The following is a 22,534-nucleotide window of genomic DNA, read 5'->3' as shown; positions in this document are numbered from 1 at the left end:
GATGGTCTTCCACCATTCATATGCATCCCCTTGTAACAAGGAAACAGAATACTCGAACTTCATCTCTTCCGTACACTGCAGTTTTTTGAAAACTTGTTCCATTCTTTCCAACCACTATTCTGCCTCCAGTGGATCCATAGTGCCTTTAAACTCGGTGGCCCCAAATTTCATCAATTTTTCATATTGCCGAGCTGAGGGCTGTGGTTGTGCTACAGGTACTGGCATTTGAGCTTGGGGTGGCACATTACCTGCCATTTGCTGGAAAAATGCAGCCATCTGCTGTACAAATTGAGCAGGGAACTGCGGTGCTGGAGCAGGAGCTGGAGTGGCTGACCCACTCACGTTTTGGAGTGCTGGGGCTTCCCCTTGAACCTCAGCCTCAACAGATTGTTCTTCGGAATGATCTCCTCCTTCCATTTCGTTTTCCAAAATTTTCTACTTCCTAAGATCAAACACAAGGAGGTTGACCTCCATTAGTGCATATTCATGATGTAAATATGTCATATGTATCAATTAAAGACAATTGAGCAGTTGTACTTATCAAAGAAATATTCACATGCATAGTCAAAATTTATTGCAAAACCATGCTCTGATACCACTAAAACATGTCACACCTTACCCCTCTGTAAGGCATAACATGATCCCGTAGAATACTTAATGAACTACCGAACTTCACCTACCGATAACTCATTAAGTACCCTACAAGGGATTTTAAAAAAATTTTCTTACATTTTGAAAGTGGTGAGCATTTTGGTAGAAATTAAAAACTATTTATTCAAAGTTTAAATACTAGTAAAAATTTTTGTCCATTTTAATTTTGCCGCAAATTTTATAAAAATTTTGACAGAGTTCCGATTGTAATTAGAGAAAACAGTTCTTCAAATACCTGAGAAAAACACTTCCAAAAATTTTTCACAACTCCCAACCTCCAATAAATCTCCATCAACCCAATTCAAAGTAATTCCACAATCTAAATCAAAATTTATCATCTCCAAATATTTAACAACTCCATTCACAAGGCATAAAATATGAAATTCACATGTACAATTATTAATTTATAGAAGAAAATCCAAAATAATATAATTACAATTTATTTACAACTGCTCAACTTACATTGATACATACAACATTTCTATATTTACATCAAAATTATCTACAAGGGTATAAAATAATACCCATACAAAATGATCGGTGTGGTCCACAATTCGATAGCAGCTCACTCTGCTGCTTTCTCCTTGCTCTTATCTGCGACAGCAAAATAAGCTATCGCTGAGTATAAACATACTCAGTGGTGCACAATAAAAAAAATTTAAAATGCAATACATAAATCATTCATTGATGAAACACAATTTGAATACTTCTCAATCACATTTCACAAATATCAAGCTCATAACAACTCCATTTAGTCAAATAATTTATTAAACACAGTGTTGCCAAAATCATACACAACTTAAGCTATGACACAAAATTTCCGATCAATGCCGTGTTGTACACCACGACAAAGCAATCTACAACCCCATTAATCGAAATCAATGAGGGAGGTGGCTAGCTAGCTAATGAGTACTCATCCGATCTCAACCTCAACTGGCAAGCCAGAGAGGGAGGAAAATAAATGATCTCAACCCCATAAATGGAGGACGAATAATGTGACACTGTCATGCTAAGTGTGAACATAAAATCAATTCAAAACAATTTATTCAAATAATTTATGAAAAATCTAATCAATTTCCAAAGTCATATTTGCGATTATAAAATGGCAACACAGTACGTAATTAATCACAAAAGTCAAATTTTTGCGAATAAAATATTTAAACAAGAATTATTGTGCATAGACCTGACGTGAGTCGCCTCTAGGCCTTGACTCAGTCTCTCCGAGCCTCCAAGTCTTTTTCAGCTGAAACACACAGTTTCCTAGTGTTTCAGTACCATAACTTAACATAAGTCCAAAAATAAATATAACTTCACTTTTACCTAGCATTAATGTGCTAAATTCGACGTTCTCGAAGTTTTTGTGTTTCGGGTTACTATTCACTACACTATTCAAGTCAATTTGTTGACTTTTTAAGGTTTAATAGGTATGGGAACTCCAACTTCACCCACATACCACATTTTGGTCATTAAATTTGTTGGTTTTGGTCATTTTCTCAAAGCTTAAGTCCTTCAAGCAAAATTGTCAAATTTTCAGTTTTGGTGCTCCTAGTTGCACTGTTTCATTGGTCAATCTACTGTTAGAATTTGGCAAACCTTCCTTCATAGAAAATGTTCCTTATTGTCTTAAGTTTATTCTCATTTTTGGATCACCCCAATTGGAGTTTTGTAGCTCAAGTTATGGCCATTTGAACCAGGGCTGCCGGATTGGAAACAACCCAGATTTTCTGGGCAAATTTTGGTGCTGGCAGATTTGGGTCACCAACTTGGGGTGGCCAAATGGCTTGGTTGCTGGCAGAATTTGGACTTGTGTTCTTCATGAAAGTTTTAGGTCTATATCTCATCTAACCACTGGTAAAATTTCAGGTCAATTTGACCTGCCTAGCTTGAGTTATGACCAAATGAACAAACACTGTTCATTTGGTCAGTTTGTACAGTGGCAGACTGCACTTATCCAACTTTGGTCAATTTGTTCACTAGGTTTTGGTCACTTTTTGGGCATGGTTCCTAAATGAAAATTGTGTCATTTTATGTCTATTTTCGTCCCCAATTGGTGCCATATCAATTGGACTTGTAAAATTTCAGTTTTTGTCCTTCAAATTTGACTTGGTCATGCTGCCAGCAGCATGACTATACACCCTCCGAATTTAGCTTCCATTCCAACAATTCAAACACAACTCATTTGGTCACAATTGACCATTTTTCACTTCACAATAGATCAAATACACCATTTACTCATTTCTCCAAATTTTGCCTCAAAACCCTAGGCCTCCAAACCCTAATCACACTAATTAATTGCAATTAACTAATTTCAAAGCTCTCAACCATAATCATTCAACTAATGGAGGTCCATAAACTCATTTAAATCCATCAAACCATGCAAATTATATCCCTTCTTCAAGCTGGCCGAAATTTCAATTTGGTCCTCCCCACCAATTTTTTTAATTTTAAGTTTATTTACAAGCTCTAGATGCCATACATACACTAATTAAACTAAAATTTTGAAGTTTGTAATACTAACCTTGCTTGGAGGATTTTTTGGCTTCCCTTTCTTCAAGTCTTTCTTCTTCTTTTTACTCTCCAATGCTTTCTCAACATGTAAGCAGAAATTTTTGTGTTGAGACTTTGTGAATTTATGGGTTAGGGTAGGGAAATTCAAGCTTTTATTCGCTTAACAATGGTGGAATATGGTGAAGGAGTGGGGAGAGAGGAATGGGACGGCAAAGGGAAGATACAAGACTCTAGATTTGTTTTTTTTTTCTTTTCTTTTCTTTATTTATTTTGTTATATGGAAGACCAAAAATCCCATTTAATTATTTTATTAATTATACCTTTTATGGCATCATGCATGATGTCATGCATGATGTCATCACCTTTTTACTTTTTCATTTTCCTCTTTTTTTTATATATTTTTCTATTAGTTCTTTAATTTAATTCTCGATCCCAAAATTTTCTTTTCTCCAATTTTATTTGACAGTTAGGTCAGGAGTCAGCTCTCGGGGTCAATTGACCAAATTGCCCCTCGCCGGTTCATCCCGGTTTGCAAATAATTCCATATTTCTTCCGGCTCCCTGACCTAATTATTTGACTGGCTTAACAGTCCTTTTTCGTGATTTTCTCTTTTCCACTGTGTTCATAAGGGTCCTAAGGACCGTGGCGTCACATTTTAGGGTTCGAAATTTGAGTTTAAAGCGACTTCGCAGTCGTTCCCAAGGAGGTCACCCATCACTGTGACTCTCGGCTCGTTTAACCTCTTATGTTCTGTTTTTCTTATTTATACTTAACTAATTGAACATTACTAATTATTTGTGTTTATGGCTTCTCTAATTGACTTAAGTGTGGTTCTAATCCCCTTAATTTTCCGGACCGACACCGGTCACCGGAACAGTGAAATATACCAGGCTATACAAATAGGGGTGTTACACTTAATGCACATACCCACAAGGTCACACAAATAGGGATATACACATCACATGATCTCATATATCATTTGGGAGTAAGTGGGTCATCCATAATCTGCCTCACATCATAAACATTATGCAATTGCAATAAAGTATAGTTTTTAATGTATCACACTCTAATATTAATACATTTCTTGATGCATGATTATGCTTAAAGCATTAATCACAATAAATAAAAGTATTTGAAATTCAATCAAGTAGTTTATACTTACCTTTTATATAAATTACAATTATTCTTACTCCTTGATTTGGTAGGTAGACTCTATCTTTAAAGCGTCTCTTATACTGGACTCTGACTCAAGGCCTGATTGACTAAACTTGAATACTTTGTGCAAATAGTGGAAAGAAGGATGCATGAATTTTAAAGTTACAACTTTTCTATAATATCATGATAATTTGCTCATTGGACTTCTTTTGTTCCTTAGGTCCGATCCTATGATAATCAGACCCAAAAAGGACTTCAAACCTCTAAGGACCTAAACATATATTTTACCTTCCATCCTAGACCCCCTAGAATTATAAAATCATTTTATAGAACCACGAACTCAAAAGAAGAAAAAAAAAAGAGCAGAAGTAACTTCAGCTGTTGAAGTGGGGAACTTCGGCTACCGAAGTCCAAAGCTTCAAAAACACTAATGAATGGTAGCTACTTTGGTTGTCGAAAGTCCTTACTTCAACAATCGAACTTGGAATAATCCAGAACTCTAATCTCAATTCTGCAGTAGTCAAAGGGTATCCCAACAAATCCAAAACATCTTCTATAGCTCCAAACCCCCCCCCCTCCCTTCCCACAACAATCATAACAATATATTATTCAACCATATACATAGATCATACAACACGATTTTCCTTAAGTAACTCAAATCCATCAATAGAATCATTAAAACCTTTAAAATCTTTTAATTAGTTAGAACCCAAAACAAGAGAAAATCATTCCAACATCTCAAAACCCCAAACCAATACTTAGGGGTGGTTAGATATGTGCTTATAAACCAAAAATAACTTATAAAAGTCACATGTATTCATAATCTAGTAACACCCATGTGAAAAAAAATGGAGAAATTCCTACTTGAATCTAACCCATATGACCCACACTCTTGTTAGAAGTTAAATTCATATATTTTACTTTACTTAAACACTTCCTATCAAACTACCAAAGAAGGAATTGCAATAAAATCATACATGCAACAAGAAAAATGCTTAGCTCTTTGAAGTTGGACTCCCATACCCTAAAAGTATGAACTTCCTCAAAGGTAAGGGTTCAATTCTCACTTAACTCTAGTAAGAAAACATTCACTTTATCAAAATATAACCCAAGAAGAAGAAAGGAGGGAAAGGAATTGAGATTTGGGGTGTCACCATACCTGGCAAAGAAATTAAAGAACCTTACTAAACTATTACTTGTTTGGGTTTATTTATACCCATGGCACTAGAGGCACTTTTGGCAGTTGAAAGTTCTATTGTTTCTAGAAGGAACTTTGCTCCCAAATCCCTTATTCCAACACTCCAACCCTCTAACATAGACCTGTAACACATTCAAGACTCTTACCCCCTCATCTAACTGTTCTTGAAATCTTAGGTCTCACTAGAGTTCTTATGCATGGTAGAAATTTTGACATTGAAAAGCTGGGGTGTTATAGGAACTTCCAATCAATAAAAAAAAAAAAGGATTGTTTTATTAATCTTAAACATTTTAAGCTAAAAAAAACAATTAAAGCCATTTGTTGGAAATTAGGTTTCAACAATACTAAGGTATTACTCTAGAGCATACCCCTAATATATAGAAAGTTTATAAAAATTTAGGCAAAAGGCCCAATTAAGCCCTTGAGAATTGGTGAAATGATCACATATCCCTTTCTATTTTCTGTTGATTCATATAGTAATGTCAAAGGGTTATGTCATCGTCTTCTTATTCAAATTGATCATTTTTTCATCTTTGAGGCCTAATTCAAGATTGAGAAAGCAAATGGGTGAAAATGTGGCCATTGTGACTTGTTATAGTCAGTTGAATGCTATGATTTGGACATCGTGGAAACAAACGAACCTTGGAAGGAGGTTCTACAGTTGTGCATCATATAGAGTAAGAGTGTAATATATATTGTCTATGTATAGTATAAGTTATATGGGTTGATGAGAATTGAATTTTTTCTATTGGTTGATTTGTGGAATGTTGAGAATAGAGGTTGTGGGTATTTTGAATGGCTTTATTGTGAGTCACCGGAGTGGACCAAGGAATTGATAATCAGCCTTGCGAAGGTGAACAAGATGCTAGAGATTGAAAACATTGAATTGAGGAAAATGTAAGGGGCTAGAGCTATTTTTGATGAGTTGAACACAGTGAGGGAAAAGATGAATAGCTTGAAATTGGAAAAAATGAAGGATGAAAGTGAGGCAGCAATGAAATATAGTAGTAGTAGAAAACTTTGTATATTAATGGCAATTTTCATACCATGGGTATGTTAGTAGTATGCCCTAGAGCATATCATTTAGTATGTATCTTGTACATATTTTTAATAATAAAAGGCATTTCCACTTTTCCGTTTACATAATATATTTATGTGTAATAGAAAAGGTCCATTGATATTTTGTTAGAAATATTATTCTTAAGTTGTTAAGAATATGAGTGACAATATTTCTAGCACAAAGTATCATAAATAGGTTCACAATCGAGGATACTTCATAATAAGGACATGACTTATCCAGAAAGATTGTATTCATGTTTGTTCCCAAGTTATTTATATGAGATATAAATAAGATGGAATGGTGAGTCTCATGCCATATAACAAACTTGATAGGCACTTATAAATGATAAGTAGGCCGAACCAGTGACACTTATGACAAGCACATGGAGTTTGCTCTTGTCAATGTTTTGTCATAAATCATATCAGTGCATATAATCTTTAGACCTGAGATAGCACAGTTATCTTGTATATAGGTAGTTTGAGTTTGATCGCTTTCATACTTGTACTATGTATGGGTATATGGGCATGTGTTGGCTCTGCTAGTTATTTATGGAGTTAGGTGTTGATCAAGATGGTATCTGTTCCTCTAAGTAAATAGAGTTAAAATCCTATGTTCATTTAATTTTTATTGATTTTTCAAGTTCTGGCCAGACAGATAGATTTATTGAAAAGAGTTTCTGATGAGAAAAATCTATAAATCAACAACTGGAATTAAAAGAGAACATAATATACATATCAAATGGAGTTTGAAATAAACCATGACTAAAGCGTGAGATGGGATTTTGTAACAGAGAGATTCTAGTGCATGGTAACATATGATTATAGGTTCATTTAAGGTAAACCTTATTACTAATTGGGTGGCCATGGCATGCTATGCTAGGTGTTAACCATGGTCTATGAGGTTCATAAAATGATTTAGAGAAATCATTTATGGTAAGAAAGAGTTATTATTATATTAAGAGTTGATATCATGTCTCATTGCCAATTAGTGATGAGCCTAGTAAGTCACACACATACACAAGTTATCACCTATTTAAATATGATTTAATTAATTAATTAAAGAGTTTAATTGATTAATTAAATAGATTTGGTTTGCAATTAAATTGCAAAGTCCATAGCATGACTTGAAACCAAATCTAGATTATTGGATGTGTAGTATAAATTAAATTTATATTTAAAGTGTTTAAATATGAATTTAATTGATGAGAAATTAATTCATAGAGATTAATTAATTAATTTATATTTGATATAAATTAATTAGAAGAAGAAAATAATTATTTTGGGTTAAGAACTCAAAATTAAGACACAGGGCATTTTGGTCATTTCACGAGTGACACGTGGCACCATGAGATGGTGACACATGGCATAACACATAAGCTTGCCAAATATTTTTAATCATGTAAGATGATTAAAATCAAGATTAAATATAGGTTTGACACTTGGCACAATGTGATTGGGTCACTTAAACCTAGAGCTAATCAAAAGGTGACATGTGGCTAGGGTTTAATGTGTTAACCTAACTATTTAAGTGTGGTTATGAAAAGAAAACATAACCAGCAGCCTCTCCTCTCAATTGTCACGCCACTTTGAGCCTCTCCAGCTATTTCTCTTCATCTCTCATCAATTCAAAGAGATTAGCCATCAATCTCTTGAATTAAGAACGCTAGAAATTGTTTCTAGTGTCTGTTTACATCTCTAATCTCTTAAAAGGCGAACTTGAATTTCTAATTAATAGAAAAGGCTTTAGAAGCTGTTCAAGGGCTGCCATAGGTGTTCTTGGTGTGGACAAGCTAGAGGGACAACATCCGGTGTCTGAAGACGAATCTCAAAGGCGCAGACACGCAAAGCACATCAAGAGGTTAGTGTAATCGTTCTTGATTTAATCTAGGGTTCTAAAATTAATCTGATTAATTTTAAAAATCTTAAATGGCAAATACAGATCCAAAAACATATTAAAAGAGTTTTAATATGTTGTTTATCATTGAAATCAAATAGATAAAAATAAATCTTGCATGGTGCATGTGACCCTAGGTGAAAATTTTTGAATTCAATAGTATAATCTTGTGTTTTTCACGCTTCCGTTCCTTCAATTGGTATCAGAGCCACTATATTTGCCATTTAGATTGTTGATTATATAATTTAATTGTGTGTTTGATCATGAGATCAAGAGATTCATTGCTGGTTGGATCATGAGATGTGGCGTCACACATGGTGAAGCCACCATTGGTGGCGGCAACAATGGTTCCTTGGGTGGTTCAAGGTTTGGGTATTTGTATTTGATGAAATACAAACATGAATCCTTTGAAAAGTTTAAGGAATTTAAATCTGAAGTAGAAGATCAAACAGGAAAGAGTATTAAAGCTCTTCGATCAGATCGTGGAGGTGAATATTTGAGTACTGAATTTGATGAATACTTGAGAGAGCATGGTATTGTTTCTCAGCTGACTCCTCCAGCAACGCCACAGCTGAATGGTGTATCTGAAAGGAGAAATCGTACCCTATTGGATATGGTACGTAGTATGATGAGCTATACTGATATGCCAATCTCCTTTTGGGGATTTGCATTAGAATCAGCTTTATATATTCTGAATAGGATTCCATCAAAATCAGTTTCTTCTACACCTTATGAGATATGGCATGGAAGAAAACCAAGTCTTAAGCATATTAAGATTTGGGGTTGTCCAGCTTATATCAAAAAGCTGAACACTGATAAATTGGAGACCAGATCAGAAAAAGGTCGATTTGTTGGATATCCAAAAGATAGTTTTGGATATTATTTTTATTTGCCTACTTCACAAAAGGTTGTGATAAGTAGAGATGCCACATTTCTTGAACAACAGTTTGTTCAAGAAGGAGGCAAAGGAAGGCAAATAGAGTTAGAATTGGAGAATTCGACCAACCAATGATCGATGGATATAGATCCATCTAGTCAACCTATACCCATTGATGAAACATCTACAATTTGTTCCTCGTAGAACAACCAGGTATCTCACCCACGGTGAGATATGGTTTTCTTCATGAAGAAGAACAAGAGTTGTCTATTCATGAAGAAGTAGATCATGGAGATGATCCACTTACCTATGAAGAAGCTATATCAGATATAGACTCTTCAAAATGGATTGATGCTATGAAATTCGAGATTGATTCCATGTATAAGAATCAAGTTTGGGATCTTATTGACCCACCTGAAGGTATTGTACCTATAGGGAACAAATGGGTTTTCAAGAAGAAAATTGGTTCTGATGGAAAGGTAGAGACCTATAAGGCAAGGCTAGTAGCGAAAGGGTTTTGCCAAAGGCAAGGAATATACTATGAGGAGACTTTCTACTTTGTTGCCATGCTTAAATCAATTAGGATTTTATTAGCAATAGTGCATACTATGATTATGAGATTTGGCGGATGGATGTCAAAGCGACTTTTCTCAATGGATACATTGAAGAAAACATTTTCATGGAACAACCTAAGGGATTTGAATCCCAAGATGGTTCCAAGGTATGCAAGCTAAAGCGATCCATTTATGGGTTGAAACAAGCTTCGAGGAGTTGGAACATCCGTTTTGATGAAGCCATTAAATCTTTTGGTTTTATCAAAAATGAGGATGAGCCATGTGTATATAAGAAGGTTAGTGACCGTGCTATCACTTTCCTTGTCTTATATGTGGATGACATACTGTTGATGGGTAATGATACAGGTATGTTGACGACTATAAAGGTATGGTTGTCAAATACATTCTCCATGAAAGACTTAGGGGAGGCAACCTATATTCTTGGGATTCGCATCTATAGAGATAGAGCGAAAAGAATAATTGGTTTATCCCAAAGTCTATACTTGGAAAAGGTGTTAAAGAGGTTTAACATGCTTGATTCCAAGAGAGGATTGTTACCAGTGAGACATGGTATCCACCTTTCTAAAGAGATGTCTCCAAAGACACCTGAAGAAAGAGATAAGATGGCCAGGATTCCATATGCTTCGGCTATTGGAAGTTTAATGTATGCAATGTTGTCTACTAGGCCGGATATCGCATATGCTGTTAGTTTGACTAGCAGGTATCAATCCAATCCAGGTTTGGAACACTGGATAGCTGTCAAGAATATCCTTAAGTACTTGAGAAGAACTAAGGATTTATTCTTGATTTATGGAGGTGGAGACTTGCAATTGGATGGTTATATTGATTCTGATTTCCAATCAGATATCGATGATAGAAAGTCTACCTCTGGATATGTGTTCATTTGTAATGGAGGTACGATCGGTTGGAAGAGTTCCAAGCAGAGCACATTGCAGATTCCACTCATCGAGGTCGAGTATATTCTCGCATCGATGTCGCAAAGGAAGTCGTTTGGATAAAGAAGTTCGTGAGAACTTACAGTAGTTCCTTCCATTGAGTCAGTTCCATTAGTGACAACAATGGAGCGATCATACTGAGCTAAGGAACCAAGGTCTCACCGAAATCCAAACACATAGAAAGGCGTTACCACATTATCGGAGAAATAGTTGGGCGGCGATGTAGCCATGCAGAAAATAGCATCGGTGAAAATCCGGTGATCCATTCACTAAGCCTATGTCACAGACTCGATTAAACCTACATCTTGAGAAGATAGGTCTAAGATATTGTAATGAATGGCTCTAGTGCTAGTGGGAGATTGTTAGTAGTATGCCCTAGAGCATATCATTTAGTATGTATCTTGTACATATTTTTAATAATAAAAGGCATTTCCACTTTTCCGTTTACATAATATATTTATGTGTAATAGAAAAGGTCCATTGATATTTTGTTAGAAATATTATTCTTAAGTTGTTAAGAATATGAGTGACAATATTTCTAGCACAAAGTATCATAAATAGGTTCACAATCGAGGATACTTCATAATAAGGACATGACTTATCCAGAAAGATTGTATTCATGTTTGTTCCCAAGTTATTTATATGAGATATAAATAAGATGGAATGGTGAGTCTCATGCCATATAACAAACTTGATAGGCACTTATAAATGATAAGTAGGCCGAACTAGTGACACTTATGACAAGCACATGGAGTTTGCTCTTGTCAATGTTTTATCATAAATCATATCAGTGCATATAATCTTTAGACCTGAGATAGCACAGTTATCTTGTATATAGGTAGTTTGAGTTTGATACTGCTTTCATACTTGTACTATGTATGGGTATATGGGCATGTGTTGGCTCCTGCTAGTTATATATGGAGTTAGGTGTTGATCAAGATGGAATCTGTTCCTCTAAGTAAATAGAGTTAAAATCCTATGTTCATTTAATTGTTCTTGATGTTTCAAGTTCCTGGCCAGATGGATAGATTTATTTAGAAAAGAGTTTCTGATGAGAAAATCTTTTAATCAAGAACTGGAATTAAAAGAGAACATAATATTCATAGCAAATGGAGTTTGACATAAACCATGACTCCAGCTTGAGTTGGGATTTTGTAACAGAGAGATTCTAGTGCATGGTAACATATGATTATAGGTTCATTTAAGGTAAACCTTATTACTAATTGGGTGGCCATGGCATGCTATGCTAGGTGTTAACCATGGTCTATGAGGTTCATAAAATGATTTAGAGAAATCATTTATGGTAAGAAAGAGTTCTGATGATATTAAGAGTTGATATCATGTCTCATTGCCAATTAGTGATGAGCCTAGTAAGTCACACACATACACAAGTTATCACCTATTTAAATATGATTTAATTAATTAATTAAAGAGTTTAATTGATTAATTAAATAGATTTGGTTTGCAATTAAATTGCAAAGTCCCTAGCATGACTTGAAACCAAATCTAGATTATTGGATGTGTAGTATAAATTAAATTTATATTTAAAGTGTTTAAATATGAATTTAATTGATGAGAAATTAATTAATAGAGATTAATTAATTAATTTATATTTGATATAAATTAATTAGAAGAAGAAAATAATTATTTTGGGTTAAGAACTCAAAATTAAGACACAGGGGCATTTTAATCATTTCACAGTGTGACACGTGGCACCATGAGATGGTGACACATGGCATAACACATAAGCTTGCCAAATGTTTTTTAATCATGTAAGATGATTAAAATCAAGATTAAATATAGGTTTGACACTTGGCACAATGTGATTGGGTCACTTAAACCTAGAGCTAATTAAAAGGTGACATGTGGCTAGGGTTTAATGTGTTAACCTAGCTATTTAAGTGTGGTTATGAAAAGAAAACATAACCAGCAGCCTCTCCTCTCAATTGTCACGCCACTTTGAGCCTCTCCAGCTATTTCTCTTCATCTCTCATCAATTCAAAGAGATTAGCCATCAATCTCTTGAATTAAGAACGCTAGAAATTGTTTCTAGTGTCCTGTTTACATCTCTAATCTCTTAAAAGGCAGAACTTGAATTTCTAATTAATAGAAAAGGCTTTAGAAGCTGTTCAAGGGCTGCAATAGGTGTTCTTGGTGTGGACAAGCTAGAGGGACAACATCTGGTGTCACAAGACGAATCTCAAAGGCGCCGCAAAGACATCAAGAGGTTAGTGTAATCGTTCTTGATTTAATCTAGGGTTCTAAAATTAATCTGATTAATTTTAAAAATCTTAAATGGCAAATACAGATCCAAAAACATATTAAAAGAGTTTTAATATGTTGTTTATCATTGAAATCAAATAGATAAAAATAAATCTTGCATGGTGCATGTGACCCTAGGTGAAAATTTTTGAATTCAATAGTATAATCTTGTGTTTTTCACGCTTCCGTTCCTTCAGGGTATTACTTTTATTTGTTGTTGTTGCAAAGTAGGCTAGTTTGGATATTAACAGGATTATTTTATTTGATGGGATAATGTCCTCATGTTTGTTTTGGAACAAGTAATACATTGACTCTATTGCAAAGTAAGTTGTCTCTTATAAGTGTTGATGATGTAAATATGTAAATGAATTATGAAATGAAAGACAATTTGATGTGTTTAATGAAGTGTTTTATTTTGCCCTTAATTTTGGTTTTAATTGAATGTTATATACGCTGATTGGTTTTTATTGGCATGAAATTTGCTTTGTTATCATTAAATTATAAGTGAAATTGGTGTGTCGTTAAGATAGGCAAAATGATTATTGATTAATTTAGAACCTTTTCACTATTTTATTGCTAAGAAATTATATAAAAGTAATAATAGAATTCCTGAAATATGAAATAAAATACACATATGCAACATAACACGTAAACTTTCATTGCAATAATAGGTAACAAAGTTGTTTCAATATCCATGTTACATAAAACATCAGTTGTAGATTTGAGCATTATAGAGTTCTTACACAAACTTGTCTTAACATTGGTAGCACATGATCCAAATGGAATTAAAATACTCAAACATAAAAAACAACACAAGAACACTATCTGTAATCCAAATATTATCATCTAAACACTAAATACCCAAAAAGTAGAAACAAGGTTATATAATAAATTGTTTCAGCTAAGTACCAAAACACAAACAAATATTAATGCGTATTATTCCTTTCTTCCTTTTTCAAATTCCCAATTTGCTTTTCCCCTTCTTGTTAAAGTTGCCTTTTGGCAACACATGGATTGCCCATCCCATTCATTCCAGGTGCTGAATATGTAAGACTTGTAGGGGGAAGTCCTACTATTGTGTAATGACCCAAACTAGGGGCCATTAATGGCTCTAGAGATCGAGTCAGCTTAAGGCTGCCCAAAACCATAGCAAGCTTAAAAACTTGTTAAACATATACATGTTCCTATATCTCATAATCTAAGCATACTTCAAACCATTACACTTTAGTCTTTCCATTCGTACTTAAACATTTATAACATAAATTTAGTTCAGAATTTAAACATTTACATGCATAGAAAAATCACTAAAGTGTAATTAGTTCAAACATATATACTCACATGAGGAGTTAGCTTAGATTTTAAACAAGCATAATTACATCACTTATACTTAAGATAAAACATTAATCAAATCCTAAGCACTAGCATAGTAACTATCCATTTATAATTTACATGTCCATTTACACATATGACATATATATAAACACTCTATAGCTACTCGTGCTGCTCAAGCTCTAAAGGACTCTTCCATTAAAGGGGTGAGCTTAAACATGCTCAGTGAGTAAACAAACCAACATACTTTAAATTTATCATTCATTTCATAAATGTGCAATGTAATACTTTTTATAGCATAAAGATTTTACATAGGATGAACTTGTTACTAATGACTCCCTTAATCCAATGTGCCTAGCTCATATAGAGGTTTCTCAAGACTTTTGCTTAATGTATTCAATGTGCTCGATTCATACAGAGGCTCTTTAAGACTTTCGCTTAAAATATGACATGTGTTATGCACCAGGGGCATCATAAAGATCTCCTCTTGGATTTTATAGATCCATAACATAACATAGTCATAATCATGGGGAGAGTCAATGGGTCATCTATAATCTATCATGCACTAATAACAATTATACAATTATGCAATATATTCATGTTCTAGATACATACACCCTAAATAAATATGTCATGATGTAAGAGGATGATTATAAATTAAATAATAAAAGTTTACATTTATTAAGGTTAAAATTACTTACCTCCTATAGCTTATTAACCACCTAACTCAAACGGTAGCTATCCTTCAATCCTTAACTTCCTGAGTCCAATCATATAACATCGGACCTTAAAGAGTTATTCAAGGTTTTAAAACTCTACACATATAACAAACATCTCATTTTAGGTCCATAGGAACCATAAAATTATGTTTTGGAACTTTAGAAGTAAAGGAGAATTAAAGTTGGCAAAACCAAGTTCAGCTACCAGAGTCTTAAACTTCGGCTGCGGGCGGGACCTTTAAACATCAGGTGCCTACTTTGGGCAATAGCTAATGCGGTTATCGAAGTTTTAAACTTCAGCTACTGAACCTGGAATTTCTCCAAAATCATTCCTAAGAAACTACAAGATTTGGCTGCCAAAATAATGGCTTTTAGCAACCAAACTTGGGAATTTTCAGAATTCCCAAGTCAAAAACCAGCAGAATTCATCTCCCAACCACGCCCAAACTTACCATAAGGTTCCAAAACAAAATCCAAGCCTACAAACACATGTTTAGGGCCAAACATAACTTGAAATTAAACCTTATCTCTACATGCATCCAATAGGCACAAGAATTCAAGGCTCTACATCAACTTTAAGCATAACATTAACAAAATTTCTCAAGTCTATCAAAGAGAACTAGTCATAAAAGGCCTACACATACTAAAAGCTTTGATAAAAATTCAAAATAACACACTATAGTGCATTAAGGACCTCAAGACCCAACATGCAAAGCATGACCCTTGACTTTCCCAAGTCAAAACTCTCTTAAGAACATACAATAAAAACTACCTAAAATGTAACACCCTCCCCGTAGCAACTCCGTACATTCTACTATTCCGGTGACCAGTGTCGGTCTGGACAGCTAGAACGTCCAGAAAAATATTTAAACTAAAGTGAGGAACCATAATTAACTTAAATATCAATAAGAAAAATTTAGAAAAAATTTTAGAAAAAAAATGCAACCAAGTTAAATGAGCCGATGCCCTAAAGATGGATAACCCAGTGGAAAGTTGCGGTTCTCGCAACTAGGAGCTCTAGACCTGGGGGAAAATTCATAAAATAATTTTTGGGAATCCAGAGAAGGGTCATTGAGGTTTCTATGACATTAGAATGCTAAGAAAATGCTTAGAAAAAATTTTCAATCAGTACCAACAATTTTAGTCTATTAAGCCAAACAGAGGGCAATTTGGTCATTTCGCCTTCAGAGGTGATTTTTGGCCGACTTGTCCAGTGAAGTAAATAATTATTATGACATAAAATGTGAATAAATATTGCTACAAATTAAATTGAAAATGAGTAGTAAAAAGAAGAGAAGAAATAAAGATAATATGGATTTATTGTGTAAGCATGAAGTCATTTAAAAACTTTGACCAATCAAAAATCAAGAAATACAATTATAATACATAAAAAATAAAGAAAAGAAGTTAAAATTCTGCAACAACCCATCTGCCCTCATCCTCCTCTAATTGCTGCACCACATCCCTTACCTCTTTCCTCCATTGCCAAGCTTTGGAAAGCTTCATTTCCTTGATTTTTCTTCAACCAAACTCTATGTTCCCAATACAAAAGCTTGCTCTTTCATCTTGGTGAATCTTTTAGGAGCAAAAAAAAGTGTTAAAGAAGAGTTCTTACAAGTTTGAGATTAGCTCCATTAAATGTTAGTGACTAAATTTGATCTTTCTCTTTCCATTCATGTTGGAGGAGTGAAAATAAGTGTAAATTTAGAAATAAACTTAACAAACATCATGTGTATGCCCATCCCAAAATTTCAGCAGCCTTGAACTTGGTTGAGTTTCGTAGATTTATGAAAATTAAAATGATATTGTGGCTGCCTTTAACACTAATATATTATTTAGGATAATGAAAGGAAGGAAAATGCATGATTGGAGATATTAGGGTTAGGGTTTAAGCATGAACTTGAGACCTTGGTAATGTAATGGTGAAAGTTTTAATGGTCAATTATTGACCATTTGGCTGTGTGTGAATCAGAAATGAAGTTGCTTGTGTGGTGGGAATTAAAGTTAGTGTGGCTACCCTTGGCGACCTGCAGGACTGGGCATGAGTCCAGCAGGTTTGGGCAGCAATAATTAGAGTTGTAGAGGTTCAATTGGTGCAAGGTCAATTGGACATGAAACTAGACACATAATGGCACAACTTTGGTGAAGAAACCATGCTCAAAAAACCAAACCAAGTTGACCTAAAGATTGCCCTAATCCGGATGACTTGCAATCTGCCTGGGCAAAATGACTAAATGAACAGTGTTTAGTCATTTGGTCATAACTCAGTGTAGAAAGGTCCAATTGACCTAAAATTTACCACCAACAAGCTGAGATATAGACCTACAACTTTCATGAAAAAAACTAACCCAAATTATGACATAACATATTCAAAAAGTGACCTACAGTTACTGCTTAAAATACTGTAGATTTGGTCAGTCCAGAAAATCTAGAAAATTTGTAATCCGGCCAGTTGTGGTTTTTGGGCCATAACTTGAGCTACAAAACTCCAATTGGAGTAATTCAAAAAAAGAAATGTAACTAGACATAATAAGGAACAACTTTCATGTTGACCACTTTGCCAAATTCCCACTGCAAAAATGACTAATGGAATAGTAAACACAAAGCTTGAAATCTGAAAATTTTGAACAATTAACATTAAGCTTAGAAATAGTATTAGCAACCAATACCAACAATTTTAGAATGCAAATGTGGTATGTTGGAAGTATTAAAACCAATGTACCTATTGTCCATGTAAAAGTCAACATTTTTGTTGACTAATGAATTGAATAGTAACACCTAAACTTGAATTTCAAGAATTGTATAATTTAAGAGTGTAACATGCCCTAGTACACCTAGCAAGATTGGTTTGGATAGGTTGGCATGCCAATAGGGTTCTGTTAGCAGTACTGCATATGGCTTCATACCATTCTGCGTTTTATGGCCTCACGTGCCATTCTATGATAAAATAGCCTTTGGCTATGTTAATGGAGTTATTATACTCGAATTTTATCCCTAATAATTATTACAGTTTATTAGCTGTTCTGTTGCACACCGGGAGACACAATGTGACCGATGGTGTGATGGTCCGCGGTACGTAGTATCCAGTACCAGTTTACCCGTTTATCTAGTCCAGTCGACTAGTGTGGGTTACTCGGGCAATGATAATGAATCTTACAAAATTTTAATCAATTTATACTGCAATAAATGGCAGAAATTAAGTCTACCTAAAATGTAAACATACATTCTGCATATTTATATTATTTTAGTTATTTTATTTTATTTTATATTGTCACCACTAAGCATAATTGCTTAGCGCATTGCTTTTGCCATGCGCAGGTACTGGAGACATAGTTAGGGAGTCCAACAGATCTCATACTAGGTGAGCGTTCAGATCTGCACACAGAGTTCAGAGTCACCCCACATTTGCAGTGCATTTGGTAGGACATTAGGCCACTTTTGATATTTTGGTATTTTGTATTTTGTAAACTTTTGTAATGTATATTATAAACTCATGTAATTATGCTTTTGATGTAATTATCTATGAACTATATTCAGTAATAAATGTGAGCATTTCTCATTAAATTGAGTGTGATATGAAATGAATTGAATTTTGAGATATTGAAGTGATTTGAGAAATTGTTGAAAATATGTTGGTGGTTGACTGAGATTGAAATTATAATTATATTGGAAGTATTTTTAGCAGATTCAGAAGAACTGTTTTTCTAATTTGCATTCGGCACTCTGCCGGATTTTCTATAAAATTTGCGAAAAATTCAAATTAATCAAAAGTTTTAAATAAACAAGAAAAAAATGGTAAATTAAATTGAAATATGATTTGGTGCTGCGGCACACTGTGTGGCATATCTTGCTCGGCTACACTATAGACGGGTAAGGGGTGTCACATTTAGTGGTATCAGAGCATCGGTTTAGGCGTTTCTGGGCCTAGATAGAGTGCATACCATTGCATTGCATTTGTAAGTGTTGAGGTGACACTGATGCAGATCTGTTTGTTTTCTTATTTTGATTAGGATATGGATCCTGCTTCTCAAAGAGCAGTTGATGAAGAGGTGGAGAGTCGTGCTCCACCAAGGGCTGAATCTGGGGGCAGAGGAGAATCTGCTCGACCAGCAGCTGAGGCACCTGCCCAACCTCAGTTTGCATTATTTCAACAAATGACTGAGTTTTGCCAGTAAATGATGGGGGCAATTCCACCACCACAACCACAGTCACAACCTCCACTAGCACCAAAGAAGTCCCATATGGAGAAACTGCGAAAACATGGGGCTGTGGATTTCTTTGGAAAGAAGGAGGATGATCCCATGACAGTAGAAAACTGGTTGGATAGAACAATCAAAGTGATGAAACAGCTTAATTGCACCCCCGATCAGAACCTGGAGGGTGCTATGTCCCTACTTCAGGATGATGCATATCAGTGGTGGGACACAGTAACCAGTGAGGTGTAACCGGAACGGATCACCTGGGAATTCTTCTTCACAGAGTTTAGGAAGAAATATGTTAGTAAAGTATATTTAGAAGAGAGAAGAAGAGAATTTATCAGTCTAAGATAGAGGCAACTATCAGTGGTAGAGTATGAGCGAGAATTCATCAGACTAAGCCGGTATGGGAGGGAGATAGTCCCTACAGAGGCAGAAAGGTGCAGAAGGTTCAAAGAAGGGCTCAATGATAATATTAAAGTCATGATAACAGCATTGGAGATCACAAATTTTGCCAAATTAGTAGATACTGCATCGAAAGTAGAAAGAGTCCGAATAAATGAGCAAAATAGAAGGGAAAGATAGCAGAAGAGGGGTCCGGGTCAGTCCAGTTCATTTTCTGCTCCCAGTAAGAAGAGTAAGGGTCCTCCTGCTCAGGGTTCAAGACAACCCCAAGGTCAGGGTCTATCCCAGGGGCCCAGACCACAGTTCACACCTAGGAGAGGCCAGTCCACACCATCAGTGGGCAGCTCTCAAGGGACGGTGTTTAGGGGACCAGCCCCAGCATCTTCTGCCTATCCATACTGCCAGAAGTGGCACAAGGGGGACTGTTGGCGAGTGACTGGTGCATGCTTACGGTGTGGATCTATGGAACATCAGATCAAAAATTGTCCGAAGAGGACTACTATAGCTGCTCCAACACAAGCTGACAGACCTGCTCTTGCACCACAAAGGGGTAGGAAGCCCGATAAATTTGAAGCAGCTAGTCTATCACTGAGGCCTACATCTGAGTCAGCTGAGAGGCCAGAGGCCAGAGTACCTGCCAGAGCCTATGCCATCAGAGCTCAGGAGGAGCAAGATGCCCTGGATGTCATCAGGGGTACGTTCTCCTTCTACAACACATCTGTGCATGCATTGGTGGATCCAAGATCCACTCATTCATACATCTGCATCAAACTACCCGTAGAGAGGGGAGTTTCAGTAGAGGAGAGTGATCAAGATATTCTGGTCACAAATCCACTAGGCCACAGTGTGGTAGTGAATAAAGTGTACAAAGGTTGTCCGTTGAGGATTCAAGGGTATGAATTCTCGGCAAACCTAATTAAATTGCCCTTCCACGAGTTTGACATGATTTTGGGAATGGACTAGTTGTCACGTCATCAGGCAATAGTTGATTGCAAATTGAAGAGGATTTCTCTGAAAACTTCTGAGGGTAATGAGATTACTGTTGTGGGTGAAAGGACAGATTTCCTGTCCAATGTTATCTCAGCCACAGTTGTAAAAAGATTGATGAGAAAAGGCTATGAAGCTTACCTAGCACACGTGGTTGATACTAAGCAAGCTAAGCCGAATCTGTGTGATATACCCACAGTAAGAGACTTCCCAGATGTATTTCCTGAAGAATTGCCTGGTTTACCACCAGAAAGGGAAGTCGAGTTTGCTATTGAGGTAATGCCGGGTACAGCACTAATTTCTATTGCTCCTTATAGGATGGCACCCACTGAATTGAGAGAGTTGAAAATTCAGTTACAAGAGTTACTTGATAAGGGGTTCATACGCCCCAGTGTGTCACCATAGGGAGCTCCAGTGCTATTTGTGAAGAAGAAGGATGGAACCTTGAGATTGTATATTGATTACCGGCAGTTGAACAAAGTAACTATGAAGAATAAATATCCATTGCCCAGAATTGACGATCTGTTTGATCAGTTGAAGGGAGTCGGTGTATTTTCAAAAATTGATCTCAAATCAGGGTATCATCAGTTGAGGGTAAAGGATGCAGATGTGTCAATAACTGCATTTAGAACCCGGTATGGGCATTATGAATTTCTAGTGATGCTGTTTGGGTTAATAAATGCACCAGCAGCATTTATGGACCTTATGAACCGTATCTTTCATCCATATTTAGATCGGTTTGTAGTGGTATTTATTGATGATATTATGAATATTTGAGGATTGTTCTGCAAACCCTGCGAGAAAAAGAAGCTGTATGCTAAGCTGTCCAAGTGTGACTTCTGGATGAGTGAAATCTCTTTCCTTAGACACATAGTATCAGCAGAGGGGATTAGAGTGGATCCCAAAGATATAGAAGCAGTGATGGAATGAAAGCCTCCCAGAAATACAACTGAGGTCAAAAGTTTCTTGGGGTTAGCTGGGTATTACAGAAGATTTATGAAGGGGTTCTCTCTTATAACTACTCCAATGACCAAGTTGTTACACAAGAATGTGAAATTTAGTTGGAACGATAAGTGCCAAGCCAGTTTTGAGAGGCTGAAGGCTATGTTGACAGAAGCACCAGTGTTAACATAGCCAATATCGGGAAAAGACTTTGTGGTCTACAGTGATGCCTCGCATAATGGGCTAGGGTGTGTATTGATGCAAGAGGGGAAAGTGTTTGCCTATGCTTCCAGGCAGTTAAGGCCACATGAACAGAACTATCCTACTCATGACTTGGAGTTAGCAGCAATTATCTTTGCACTGAAGATATAGAGGCATTATTTATATGGTGAAAAATGCTACATATATACAGACCACAAGAGTCTAAAATATTTGCCAACCCAGAAGGAGCTCAATCTTAGACAGAGGCGATGGATTGAGTTCCTAAAGGACTATGATTGTGTGATAGATTATCATCCTGGGAAGGCAAATGTAGTTGTTGATGCCTTGAGCAGAAAATCCATCACAGCTTTAAGATCACTAAATGCCTGTCTGTCCTTAGATCAAGATGGAGCTATTTTGGCTGAGTTACAAGTGAGGCCAAACCTACTACAGCAGATATAAGATGGGCAGAAGGCAGATGAAAAATTAATGGCTATTGTGGGTAAAATTCCTGAAGGGAAAGAAACTGATTATGAGGTGAAAGCAGATGAGTGTCTGTACTACAGAGGAAGAGTGTGTGTACCAGATGATGGAGAACTGAAGACTAGTATTCTGAAAGAAGCACATACTAGTGTTTATGT

This window comes from Hevea brasiliensis, chromosome 15 (assembly GCF_030052815.1).
Source record: "Hevea brasiliensis isolate MT/VB/25A 57/8 chromosome 15, ASM3005281v1, whole genome shotgun sequence".
In the NCBI taxonomy this organism is placed as follows: domain Eukaryota; kingdom Viridiplantae; phylum Streptophyta; class Magnoliopsida; order Malpighiales; family Euphorbiaceae; genus Hevea; species Hevea brasiliensis.
The sequence above is the reverse complement of the archived record's forward strand: the minus strand, read 5'-3'. Positions refer to the sequence as shown.